A 14011-nucleotide genomic window follows, 5' to 3' on the forward strand; every position below is an offset into this window, starting at 1 on the left:
GTCACAATGGGCCCTTGGCCATGCTCCGGAACCCTCGCGTGTCACAATGGGCTTGGAACCCTCACGTGTCACAATGGGCCCTTGGCCATGCTCCGGAACCCTCACGTGTCACAATGGGCCCTTGGCCATGCTCTGGAACCCTCGCATGTCACAATGGGCTTGGAACCCTCACGTGTCACAATGGGCCCTTGGCCTATAAAAAGCAATGCGGTGGCAGTCCTCTTCAGTCTGCTGCAGGAACAGCGGCGGGCAGCATGGTGATAAGTAGGCAGCAGGGTCTATACCCAGCATCAGGAGAACTAATGGAAGGCAGCTGCTCTCATGTTTTTTTTTCAATTTCCCTCTCGTACACCTCCTCCTGGCACTCAGTAAGTAGTGCACCTTGGAACAAAGAGGGGGGGAGGGTTACAATAGGTGGGGTTATGCAGATTAAAAATGAATGGCTCACAGCTTGAACATACAGCAGATCTGTCATTGTGAAGGCGTCCAGTTTGCTAAAATGTCCTCCTCAGGGCAATCTTTTGCTCCATCTCCCCAAAGGATATCAGTGTTAGGTCTTGGTGCGGCACAAGTGGAAGATGATTTCTGGTTATTGCTTTTCGGCCTTCTGGCTGCGATCTTGTGTCGCGGTCAGGGGGTGCGAGTGTTTCCTAGCAGCGTGCTGCTAATTTTCTTCTGCGGTATTCATATCGGCAGTAAAGACTGAAGATGTTTATCAAGAATACTATTCGTGTGGTTGTGGAAGTTGGTGCTAAAATCAACGTGCTGTACGTGGTTCGTGACCTGCTGGAGGGAAAGGCTGGAGCTCATCGGACTGACATTTTCAGCGTCAACAAATTTCATAACCAAGGTATATATGATGTTACCTTTGTGAGTGAGCCTTGTTGTTTAACCATCTTTGAGTGGCTCAGAAGTCATGATGGTGATCCATGCCTGGAGGGAGTGCGGGTGGAGCCTCTGTTTGGGCTCATGGAAAAAGTTGTGACTGTTACTGTGTATAATCCTTATACTGAAGTAAGCCTGCTGGAGCAGTTCCTGGCTCGGTACTGCGAATATGTGAAGGGTGGAGAGAAACAAAGAAATTGGGCATCTTTAATTGCAAATATGTGTTTCGTGTGAAACTAAGGAAAGACCCAAGTTGTTTGGGAGGTTTCGCCCATCCCCCGGCAAACTTTTCAGTAGCAGGTCAAAGGGGCTTTCTGACATATGCAGGGCAGCCGCTGTACTGTAGGAAGTGTTTCCAATTTTGGCACTTACAGAACACCTGTGAGAAGAGCATGGTTTGCCGCAATTGTAAGCAAGAGGGCCATATGGCGGCTCAGTGTCCAATGCCACGTGAGTGTGACCAGTGTGGTAATACAGGGCACCTGTATAAGGACTGTCCATATGGTGGGCCAAGGAGGCCAACTAGAGAGGAGGAGAGGCGGGAGGAGGAAGAAAAGAAACGTGAGGAGCGGAGGCAGGAGGAGGAGAAAAAGTGAGAGGAGGAGGTAAAGAAACGGGAGGAGGAGAGGAAGCGGGAGGAAAGCAAGGCTTCTGTGCAGCAAAGCGCTAAGGTAATTCCACCCTCTATGATTGAGAGATGGCGGGAGAGGCGGCAGGAGGACAAGGAGGCTGAAAGGAGGAAGGAGGAGCTGGAGGACAAGTTATTTTGGAGAGCCGCAAAGCAGGAAAAGCGTGCTATGGCTAATAAAAGTAAGAAAAAAAAGGAGGTCCCAGTTACCAAAGCAGAGGAGTTGGGTGTTTTGATGGATTTTGATACTTCTGGGGCGGAGGAGATGGCTGAATCTGTGATTCCTGAGTCTGACCCAAGAAACATTGGTGTTTTTTCCTCACAAGAGGAGCCTGGAGGTCGAAAGTGTCCCAGGAAGGTTGGTGGGGAAAGTTGTGACTTTGAGGTTCCAGAAGGAGGAGCACCCCAGAGTAAGTTTGGGCGGAAGAAGACACGTGTGGAGGAGTGTATGGAGGTCAGCGGCTCTGAAAGCTGTTCGGCGCAGATGGTGGAGGAGGACAGTGGCGACACTGCTTAGTTATGTGCTATTATTTCAGTAGCTAGGTGTTTTTGTATATAGCATTTGCCTTTAAAATGTTTTTTTGCTTTTTTATGTTTTTCATGTAAGTTGTTTAATGTCCTTTTTGTAGGTTTTTTTTTTTTTAGTATTTTTGTTCCTGTGTATGTTATGGGTTTTGCAATCATATCACAGAATGTGAGGGTTTTTAAAAACAGGTTGCGGCGGGCGGCCATTTTGGATTTATTTGCAACCCAAAATGCAGGAATTTTTTGTCTGCAGGAGTGTGGGATTGTGGATGATGTGAAGGGGAGTGAATGGCCTCATGGTGTGTCTGTGTGGTCAGGGAGTGCCTGTAATAAAAATGATGGTGTGGGTTTTTTGATGAAGGGAAATGATATGAGTTTGTGTGACTATATAGTGTGTAGGGGTTTCACTCACTCAGGTGGGATGGCTGACACTTAGGAGGCAGGTTCCAACAAAAGTTCAAAGGTTTATTGCTCCAAAAACCAGTTAGCATAAACAGAAAACAAATAGCCTTTAGCTCAGGCAAAGGGAAAAAACAAGTGTCCATTCCTTCAGGCTCAGCCTTAACACACTCTGGAGGCTAGCACCTCCACACATATCCACTGTGTTAAAGAGAACCTGTCACCTCAATTTGGCGGGACTGGTTTTGGGTCATATGGGCGGAGTTTTCAGGTGTTTGATTCACCCTTTCCTTACCCGCTGGCTGCATGCTGGCTGCAATATTGGATTGAAGTTCATTCTCTGTCCTCCATAGTACACGCCTGCACAAGGCAAGATTGTTTTGCGCAGGCGTGTACTATGGAGGACAGAGAATGAACTTCAATCCAATATTGCAGCCAGCATGCAGCCAGCGGGTAAGGAAAGGGTGAATCAAACACCTGAAAACTCCGCCCATATGACCCAAAACCAGTCCCGCCAAATTCAGGTGACAGAGTCCCTTTAAGCATTAGACTTTCTTTTATATGTCTAACCACACCCAGAACCCATCACATGACTAGACATGTGGTTGTGACATCACCACAGGTCCTGAAACACATATAGCTAGCTATGGTTACATCACAGCGGCAAGCCATCTATGTGACACATATCTCCCGTCGATTAGACACCCTTTAGCCACACTACAGGTGATTGAGGTTGGAAGGTGTGTGTTGGCTAATTTTGAGTTTAGAAATGTTCGTTTTTGTGTTATTAACGTATATGCGCCTGTGGAAAAACAGGAGCGTAAAGTTTTATTTGAAAATATTTAGTTTTTTATTCCAGGGAGAGTATCTGTTGTGATAGTGGGTGATATGAACTGTGATGTGGGAAGTGTGAATGTGGATGTGTCAGGGAAAGTGTTAATGGATGTGGTGGGTGATTTTGGTTTAAAGGATATGCAGCGTGCATGCAAGATAACTCCTTTGTTAAATACGTTTTTTTATGATAGTGGGAGGGTGGCGTCTAGATTGGATTATTGTTTTGTTTCAAAAAATCTGATTCCTGTTAGTTATGCACAGGAGAGTGTGTTTTTTCAGATCATGTGTGTATGAAGTGTGAATTGGATTTGCATGTTAATGAAGTGGCTGGGAAAGGTGTGTGGAAGTTGAATGTGAGTTTAGGTACCGTCACACTAAGCGACGCTGCAGCGATACCGACAACGATCCGGATCGCTGCAGCGTCGCTGTTTGGTCGCTGGAGAGCTGTCACACAGACCGCTCTCCAGCGACCAACGATCCCGAGGTCCCCGGTAACCAGGGTAAACATCGGGTAACTAAGCGCAGGGCCGCGCTTAGTAACCCGATGTTTACCCTGGTTACCAGCGTAAAAAAACAAACAGTACATACTTACATTCAGCTGTCTGTCCCTTGCCGTCTGTTTGCTGCACTGACTGCTGGCCGTAAAGTGAAAGCAGAGCACAGCCACAGCGGTGAGTCACCGCTGTGTGACTCACCGCTGTGCTGTGCTTTCACTTTCACTTTGCGGCCAGCAGTCAGTGCAGCAAACAGACGGCAAGGGACAGACAGCTGAATGTAAGTATGTACTGTTTGTTTTTTTACGCTGGTAACCAGGGTAAACATCGGGTTACTAAGCGCGGCCCTGCGCTTAGTTACCCGATGTTTACCCTGGTTACCAGTGAAGACATCGCTGAATCGGTGTCACACACGCCGATTCAGCGATGTCTACGGGGAGTCCAGCGACGAAATAAAGTTCTGGACTTTCTTCCCTGACCAGCGATCTCCCAGCAGGGGCCTGATCGCTGCTGCCTGTCACACTGGACGATATCGCTAGCGAGGACGCTGCAACGTCACGGATCGCTAGCGATATCGTCTAGTGTGACAGTACCTTTTGCTGGAAGGAGAGGGTGTGAGAGAGGAGTATGAAAGACATGCAGAATGGTGTGGGTGCAGGAGTGATTTCAGAAATGTGTGTGAATGGTGGGATTGGGTTAAATGGAAAACCAAGAGTTTTTTTTTAAACACTCGGGTACAAGTGTGCGGCTGCAAAGAGAGAAAGGTTTGTTTTTTTAAATGCAAGACTGAGTGTGTTGTATAAGTTGAGGGCCGGAGGGATGGATGTGAGTGAAGATTTAGTAAAAGTGAAAAAAGAAGTGAATGATTTTTCGTTAGAAAGAAGGAGGAGTATTGTGTACAGGGCCAAAATAGAGAATTTGTAGAAGAATGAGAAGTGTTCGCGTTTTTTCTTTAAAAAAGTTTTTGGGAAGAGACAGAGTATGAATGTTTTGAATGGGATGGATGGAAGTGAAGTGAGTGGTGTGGACTTGTGTGAGGAAGTGGCAAAGTTTTATGATGATTTGTATGCTGTGAAATGGAGGGATGAAGGTTTGGAGAGTGAGGTGCTGAGTGTTTTGGAAAATAGTTTGAATAGGATAGAAAGGGAAAGTTTGATGGGTGATGTGACGGATGAAGAAGTATGGAAGGTGGTGTGTAGCATGGCGTTGAATAAAACACCGGGGGAGGATGGTTTACCGGTGGAATTTTATCGTGTGATGTGGGATGTGATTGGGAAAGATTTTGTGGATGTATGTAAGTATATGTGGGCGAATGCAGAGGTGGCAAATGGTATGCGTGCAGGGGTGGTTGTGTTATTGCCAAAAAAAGGTGATTTGAAAAACCTAAAAAATTGGAGGCCGATCACATTGCTAAATTGTGATTATAAGATTTATGCAAAACTTTTGGCTAACAGGATGCGTGGCGTGGTTGGGAGTGTGGTGGGTGAGGAGCAATGTTGTGCGGTGCCTGGAAGACGAATACATGGAAGTTTGTGTATGTTGAGAGATTGTTTGTGGGACTGCATGAATCGTAAGAAGGGGGTGTATGTGTTGAGTTTGGATTTTGAGAAGGCGTATGAGAGATTGGCACATGGTTTTTTGTTTAGTGTGTTGGTGAAGATGGGTTTTCCTTCTGAGTTAGTTGAGAGAGTGAGAAGTTTGTATAAGAACATTTATAGTTGTGTGTTGTTGAATGGAAATGTGGGGAGGAGAGTAAATGTATTTTCGGGTGTTCGGCAAGGGTGCCCTTTGTCCTCTATCGTATTTATTTCGTAACTTTATTAAGGTGATTCGGGGTGTGCAAGTACCGGGGGGTGGGGGGAGAGAGTGGAAGATGAGTGGCTATATGGATGATGTGTGTGTGCTGTGTGATTCAGAGTGTTCGGTACGGCGTGTGAAGTTGTTGGTTTCTATTTTTTTCTGGAGCATCTGCTTTTAAAGTGAATTGGGAGAAGAGTGAGTGTAAGAATTTTGGGGGGAGGAGTCTGAGCGATGATGCTGGAGTGAATGTGGTGAGTGGATCGATAAAGGTTTTGGGTGTGAAATTTTCAGAGAAATTGGATGGAGAGGAAAGCTGGGTGGATGTGAGGGAGAGGGTGGAGCGTAAGTTAAATTTTTGGAGTTTGAGGGATCTTACGTTTTTTGGTAAAATTTTAGTTATTAAGAGTGTTGTGTTACCTATTTTTTTGTATGTTGCGATGGTTTTTCCACCAAGCTACATGTGTATTAGAAGATTAAATAGGGTTTGGTTTGTCTTTTCTTGGGGTTCAAGTATGGAGCGTGCAAGGAGAGAGATTGTTATGAAGAGTTTGGATAAGGGGAGACTGGGTTTCCCAAATTTGAATGTATTTTTCGGCGTGAATATTATGGTGTTTGTACTAGGCGTGATTAGGATGGATGGGAAGTATGCATCTATGTGCAGGTTTTTGTTTGGAAATTTCTTGTTTTGTTTGAAATGGCGTGAAAGAGATCTTAGGAGCCCAGTGGCTTTTGAGGTTCCTGTGTGGTATGTGTGGGTTTACAAATTTTTAGTGAAGTATGAACTGTGTGATGTGGATGTGAGATTGTTAGAAAAGAAGAAAGCTGTATATAAGATGATTGAGTGTAGCGAGGTGGAATGTGACATTTTTGTTGGACGAGCTCACAGGCTGTCCTTGCCAGATCTTAAATTGGTAAGAGGGGATGATGTGCAGAAAGTATGGAAGAAGGTACGTATGAATGGTATGACAAATAGGCAGAGTGAGATTGTATGGCAGTCATTGCATGGGCTGTTGCCGGTGAGGGAGTTTCTGAAAATCGGGGTTTAGTAAGGAGTGAGAAGTGTCCGAGGAGTGGATGTGGTGGGAGTGAGAGTGTGGTGCATTTGTTCTGGAATTGTCAGTATGCTAGAAGTGTGATTGCAGGTCTGGGTCTGTTGTGTAAGGAGCTGTGTGAGGTGAATCTGTTGTATTTTGAGCTTTTTATGTTTGGATTGGGTATGTGTGGGGAAAAGGAGAGAGTATTGTGGTTGATGATGGCATGTATAAAAGAGGTATTGTGGGATATGAGGAATATGTATGTGTATAAAAGGAAGGATATTGAGGTTAAAAATTGTATAAGAATCATTTTGGGAAAATTGTATTTTTGCTTTGTGTGTGATCAGAGGAGGAGAGGGGAGGTGGATGCAGAGGGAATTTGGAAAACTAAAAAGTGGAAACATTTTGTTAATGTATCTTGATGCTTTTTTTGGTTGTTAACAATACATTTTGTTGTGTTTTCCAATGATGATGGGAACAGCGGTTACGTTGAGTATGTGGCACGCTGTTTTTGGAGTTGAGTTCCATATAGTTTTGGATACCTGACTGTGGAACTTCCCATCTGAGGGAAAAAAAAAAAATCAGTGTCAGGCCTTGGGGCGGCACAAATACAAAACCATTTCTGGTTATCGCCTTTTGGCTATGATTGATCGTCGTCGCCGCCGCCCAAGATCAATTGTAGTATCTGTTCTTATCAGTTTAATATCTGATACGTCTCCTAATAGGAGACTATATAGTAAATGGATTTTTAGGACAGGGAGATGGAAAAAGAGCTTGCTCTGTCCACTCCACGCATTGACCCGTTATTGCGGTATCTCCGGGAACAGTGCACTCCTTCTCTGATCCGGCTTCCAAATACAGATTGAATTGAAATCAGCACACGTTGTAACATAGTAACATAGTAGCATAGTTAGTAAGGCCGAAAAAAGACATTTGGCCATCCAGTTCAGCCTATATTCCATCATAATAAATACCCAGATCTACGTCCTTCTACAGAACCTAATAATTGTATGATACAATATTGTTCTGCTCCAGGAAGACATCCAGGCCTCTCTTTAACCCCTCGACTGAGTTCACCATCACCACCTCTTCAGGCAAGCAATTCCAGATTCTCACCGCCCTAACAGTAAAGAATCCTCTTCTAAGTTGGTGAAAAAACCTTCTATCCTCCAGGCGCAAAGAATGCCCCCTTGTGCCCGTCACCTTCCTTGGTATAAACAGATCCTCAGCGAGATATTTGTATTGTCCCCTTATATACTTATACATGGTTATTAGATCGCCCCTCAGTCGTCTTTTTTCTAGACTAAATAATCCTAATTTCGCTAATCTATCTGGTTATTGTAGTTCTCCCATCCCCTTTATTAATTTTGTTGCCCTCCTTTGTACTCGCTCTAGTTGTGTTTTAACCCATTATGTGAATTCTTTTCAGGGTCAAAGTTACACATTTCAGATGCCAAATGCATTTTGCTAGATTTAACTTGACCAATTGCAACATTTTGCGCGCGCATTGTTTGCACCTATGCATGTCAAGCATTGTAATGCGTTCAATATGAAATCTATCAATCAATCAATCAATCAATCTCTCTTTACTGGTTGCAACTGGTGTGTGAAGATGTGGACACGTATTTGGCCTTTGTTACAGTGTTGCAAATATATCGTCTGCAAAGTTAGGCCCCTTGCTATCAGTACTTAGTGTTTTAATTTAAGTAACCCAGAAGTAGTTCTGCCATACATACCACGTTTGTGACAGCATGATTTCTTTTGTAAAACATTGTCTCCCTCTTGGGGACCACTGACTTTTACATTTGGTGTATATGTATTTAAAGAAAGGAAACATTGTCTCTGTGCTGATCTTGAATACGCTGTCTATCTCCACCTGTGTGAGTATTCTAATGCTTTCTGGCAACCAGCTGCATTAAATAGAATCTACGCGCGGAACCCTCACGTGTCACAATGGGCCCTTGGCCATGCTCCGTAACCCTCACGTGTCACAATGGGCCCTTGACCATGCTCCGGAACCCTCGCGTGTCACAATGGCCTTGGAACCCTCACGTGTCACAATGGGCCCTGGGCCATGCTCCGGAACCCTCACATGTCACAATGGGCTTGGAACCCTCACGTGTCACAATGGGCCCTTGGCCATGCTCCGGAACCCTCACGTGTCACAATGGGCTCTTGGCTATGCTCTGGAACCCTCGCATGTCACAATGGGCTTGGAACCCTCACGTGTCACAATGGGCCCTAGACCTATAAAAAGCAGTGCGGTGGCAGTCCTCTTCAGTCTGCTGCTGGAACAGCGGCGGGCAGCATGGTGATAAGTAGGCAGCAGGGTCTATACCCAGCATCAGGAGAGCTAAGGGAAGACAGCTGCTCTCATGTTTGTTTTTTCAATTTCCCTCTCGCACACCTCCTCCTGGCACTCAGTAAGTAGTGCACTTTGGAACAAAGAGGGGGGAGGGTTACAATAGGTGGGGTTATGCAGATTAAAAACGAGTGGCTCACAGCTTGAACATACAGCAGATCTGTCATTGTGAAGGCGTCCGGTTTGCTAAAATGTCCTCCTCAGGGCAATCTTTTGCTCAATCTCCCCAAAGGGTATCAGTGTTTGACCTTGGTGCAGCACAAGTGCAAGATGATTTCTGGTTATGGCTTCTTAGCCTTCTGGCTAGGATGAAGGATCAGTGTCAGGCCTTGGGGCGGCACAAATACAAAACCATTTCTGGTTATCGCCTTTTGGCTATGATTGATCGTCGTCGTCGCCGCTCAAGATCAATTGTAGTATCTGTTCTTATCAGTTTAATATCTGATACGTCTCCTAATTGGAGACTATATAGTAAATGGATTTTTAGGACAGGGAGATGGAAAAAGAGCTTGCTCTGTCCACTCCACGCATTGACCTGTTTTTGCGGTATCTCTGGAAACAGTGCACTCCTTCTCTGATCCGGCTTCCAAATTCAGATTGAATTGAAATCAGCACACGTTGTAACATAGTAACATAGTTAGTAAGGCCGAAAAAAGACATTTGTCCATCCAGTTCAGCCTATATTCCATCATAATAAATCCCCAGATCTACGTCCTTCTACAGAACCTAATAATTGCATGATACAATATTGTTCTGCTCCAGGAAGACATCCAGGCCTCTCTTGCACCCCTCGACTGAGTTCGCCATCACCACCTCCTCAGGCAAGCAATTCCAGATTCTCACCGCCCTAACAGTAAAGAATCCTCTTCTATGTTGGTGAAAAAACCTTCTATCCTCCAGACGCAAAGAATGCCCCCTTGTGCCCGTCACCTTCCTTGGTATAAACAGATCCTCAGCGAGATATTTGTATTGTTCCCTTATATACTTATACATGGTTATTAGATCGCCCCTCAGTTGTCTTTTTTCTAGACTAAATAATCCTAATTTCGCTAATCTATCTGGTTATTGTAGTTCTCCCATCCCCTTTATTAATTTTGTTGCCCTCCTTTGTACTTGCTCTAGTTGTGTTTTAACCCATTATGTGAATTCTTTTCAGGGTCAAAGTTACACATTTCAGATGCCAAATGCATTTTGCTAGATTTAACTTGACCAATTGCAACATTTTGCGCGCGCATTGTTTGCACCTATGCATGCCAAGCATTGTATTGCGTTCAATATGAAATCTATCAATCAATCAATCAATCTCTCTTTACTGGTTGCAACCGGTGTGTGAAGATGTGGACACGTATTTGGCCTTTGTTACAGCGTTGCAAATATATCGTCTGCAAAGTTAGGCCCCTTGCTATCAGTGCTTAGTGTTTTAATTTAAGTAACCCAGAAGTAGTTCTGCCATACATACCACGTTTGTGACAGCATGATTTCTTTTGTAAAACATTGTCTCCCTCTTGGGGACCACTGACTTTTACATTTGGTGTATATGTATTTAAAGAAAGGAAACATTGTCTCTGTGCTGATCTTGAATGTGCTGCCTATCTCCACCTGTGTGAGTATTCTAATGCTTTCTGGCAACCAGGTGCGCTGCCTGCATTAGATAGAATCTGCACGCGGAACCCTCACGTGTCGCAATGGACCATTGGCCATGCTCCGGAACCCTCACGTGTCACAATGGGCCCTTGGCCATGCTCCGGAACCCTAGCGTGTCACATTGGGCTTGGAACCCTCACGTGTCACAATGAGCCCTGGGTAGGGTTGAGCGAAACGGGTCGTTCATTTTCATAAGTCGCCGACTTTTGGCAATGTTGGGTTTCATGAAACCCGACCCGATCCCTGTGTGGGGTCGGCCATGCGGTACGTGACTTTCGCGCCAAAGTCGCGTTTCAATGACGCGAAAAGCGCCATTTCTCAGCCAATGAAGGTGGACGCAGAGTGTGGGCAGCGTGTTGACATAGGTCCTGGTCCCCACCATCTTAGAGAAGGGCATTGCAGTGATTGGCTTGCTTTCTGCGGCGTCACAGGGGCTATAAAGGGGCGTGCACGCCGACCGCCATCTTACTGCTGCTGATCTGAGTATAGGGAGAGGTTGCTGCCGCTTCATCAGAAGCAGGGATAGCGTTAGGCAGGGTACATTAACCCCCAAACCGCTTGTGCTGTAGCGATTTCCACTGTCCAACACCTCCTTTTGTTTGCAGGGACAGTGGAGGCTAAATTTTTTTTTCCTCAGCGCTGTAGCTCATTGGGCTGCCCTAGAAGGCTCCCTGATAGCTGCATTGCTGTTTGTACGCCGCTGTGCAAACCAACTGCTTTTTTCAAAGCACAAATCCTGTTGCTCCTTCCTTTCTGCACAGCTATCTTGTTTGTTTGTCCACACTTTTGACTTTTTTGTGCAGCAGTCCACTCCTTGTTATTGCTGCCTGCCATACTTTGCTGAGATTACTGCAGGGAGATAGTAATTGTAGGACAGTCCCTTTTTTTTTTTTTCCGTTATATCTCTTCAAGCCACTTTCTGCCACAGAAAATATACTCTAAGGCTGGAGTCACACTAGCGAGTTTTACGGACGTATGAGCGCATAAAATACATCCGTAAAACACGCCTAACAAATGTCCCAATTATTCTCTATGCCTCTGCTCCTATCTGCCGTATTTTACTGATCAGTATTATACGGCTTTCTACGGCCGTAGAAAATCGCAGCATGCTGCGTTTGTCACCGTATTGCGCAAAAAAAAACGCCAATGAAAGTCTATGGAAGCCAGAAAAATACGGATTACACACGGACCAGCAGTGTGACTTGCGAGAAATACGCAGCGGTGTTAGAGAGAAAAGCCGGTAATTCATTGCGGTGTACAGTAAAATCACACTGGCAGCTTACAGTAGAATAGGTAGAATAAATGTGTACACATAGAATAGGTATATATATACAGTATATGTCAGTGAGACACATATATGTATATATATTAATATTTCATACAGCGCAAGATACTGCTGCTGATCAAGTAAGTGCCTGTTCCCTCACGATACCCCTTACACTGTGCATTGCCTGAGACCACAGCACCAGGTCAAGCCACCCGTGACATCCCCTCAAGAGACAAACCCCATTGGTCCGGTGCTGGGTACCCCGGTCTCCTGGGCGTCACAATATGAGACATGGTTTACATACAGTAAACCATCTCATATCACATTTTTTTTGCATATTTCACAACTAATGAAAAGCTTCAGAATCCGCCATTACAGAGCGCGCGGCGGGCGGGAGCAGCAGGGGGCGTGTCATTGTGGGCGGCACCAAGCTGAGCGCTCTGACGTCAGAGCAAGGGGAAAACCAATCCTGCTGCACAGCGGAACGAATCTACACTATCCCGACGGAAGTGAGGACCGGAAGGGTCCGGATTAACTAAGTGGGCACAGTATGTCGCAGCACGGAGACGCCGCAGCACCCGGCGACGCTAATGCAGCTGAAAGACAGAGTGTCGATAGAGAGTCCGGTAGCGCAGCGGTGCAAGGAGTGGCGCCCATCATGCCTGTGCTGATGCCATATACCCCGGGTGGCCCGTGGCTTCCAATGTATGAAGGTGAGCCTAATACCCTTGACGATTTCAGAGAAAAGATGCTGGCCCATTTTAACATGTTCCCCGTGGGTGAAGTTCAGCGTGTTAGTCTCCTGATGATGCAGTTAAGTGGCCATGCTAAGCGAGAAGTCACAGCATGGGCAGCTGATCTAAAAGGCACTGTTGAACGCATATTTGCTGGATTAAAAGCTACATTTGAAACCACTGCCAGCAGCAAAGCTAAAGTACGATTCTTTAATTGCAAACAAAAAGTTAATGAGGGCGTGAGAGACTTTGCCTTAAACCTGCAGGAAGCCCTTAAATCACTTACACTGGCTGAACCCATTTTTAACACCGGAGCGGATAAACTGCTAAGAGATCAATTTATTGAGGGACTCTACACCCCTTCTCACCGGGGGCATGTGAGCATGCTTGTTTTTAAGAACCCTGAATTGACATTTGCCCAATTAAAGGAGAGCGCTATACGTCTCCAGCTGGCAGAGGCACCTCGGGATCAGGAGCCTGTGCAACCCATGGCAAAGGTTCCTCAACAACAGGGAGTGCCAGTGACATCAGCTATGTCCGGGGCCATTGCTAAGCCCCTGGGGCGCAGTACTAATGAGGCTCTTCAACAAAAGCTTGACTCTTTAACTGATGTTGTTGCTTCAATGGCTAAAATCATGCAGGAGATGAGAGGACCCAAGATGGAGTTGGCAAACCGTAGAGAAGATGTTCCATGGATGAGACCCCGGAGATACCCGACATGGAGAGGACGACCCCGCGACCGCTACCAACCGGATGGACAGCCCATTTGCCGCCGTTGCCAGCAGCCAGGCCACTTTGCACGAGATTGTGATTTAAACGGGAATCCCCTGGGAATGCGGACCGCTTCGCAGGAATGAACTTTCAAGGCCCAACACCCTGGCACGACAGGTACATCGGAGGACGACCCATTATCCCTATCGTGCTGGACGGAATTCCCCTCAACGCTTTGCTGGACACAGGTTCCCAGATTTCATCTATACCGTATATCCTTTATAAGAGGTACTGGGCTGATGCAGATATTGATAAAGGGCCCTCTGATGTTGAACTAGATATATGGGCCAGTAATGGTAAGTTGGTACCGAAACTAGGATTCAGGGAGATGACCATAAAGATTGGTAAAGTAGAATTGAAGAAACAGGGTATAATTGTTGTTGATGTTGACCGGCGGAACTGTGAACCAACTGTATTGATAGGAATGAATGTGTTAGAGAACTGCTTTGCCGAAGTTATTTCTGTCTTACAGCAAATTGCTGAAACTGCCCAATCCTACCAGCAGAGAGTTCTCCGGAGGGAAATAAAAGTATTGATGTTAAGGCAACAGGTAGAAGTTGCAGGTGGAGAAATCGGCAGTGTGAGGGTAAGTGATCCAACGTCTATTGTAATCCCACCAAAAACAGAAATGCTG

General features: G+C 45.7%; 2 pseudogenes; both read left to right on the forward strand.

Annotated features, from left to right (window-relative positions):
* Positions 1 to 7227: 7227 nt before the first annotated feature.
* Positions 7228 to 7436, forward strand: LOC138640132 (U2 spliceosomal RNA; annotated as a pseudogene).
* A 1888-nt stretch (positions 7437 to 9324) lies between these two features.
* Positions 9325 to 9533, forward strand: LOC138640225 (U2 spliceosomal RNA; annotated as a pseudogene).
* Positions 9534 to 14011: the final 4478 nt, after the last annotated feature.

The sequence above is a fragment of the Ranitomeya imitator genome, chromosome 5 (assembly GCF_032444005.1).
Source record: "Ranitomeya imitator isolate aRanImi1 chromosome 5, aRanImi1.pri, whole genome shotgun sequence".
NCBI classification, from domain to species: domain Eukaryota; kingdom Metazoa; phylum Chordata; class Amphibia; order Anura; family Dendrobatidae; genus Ranitomeya; species Ranitomeya imitator.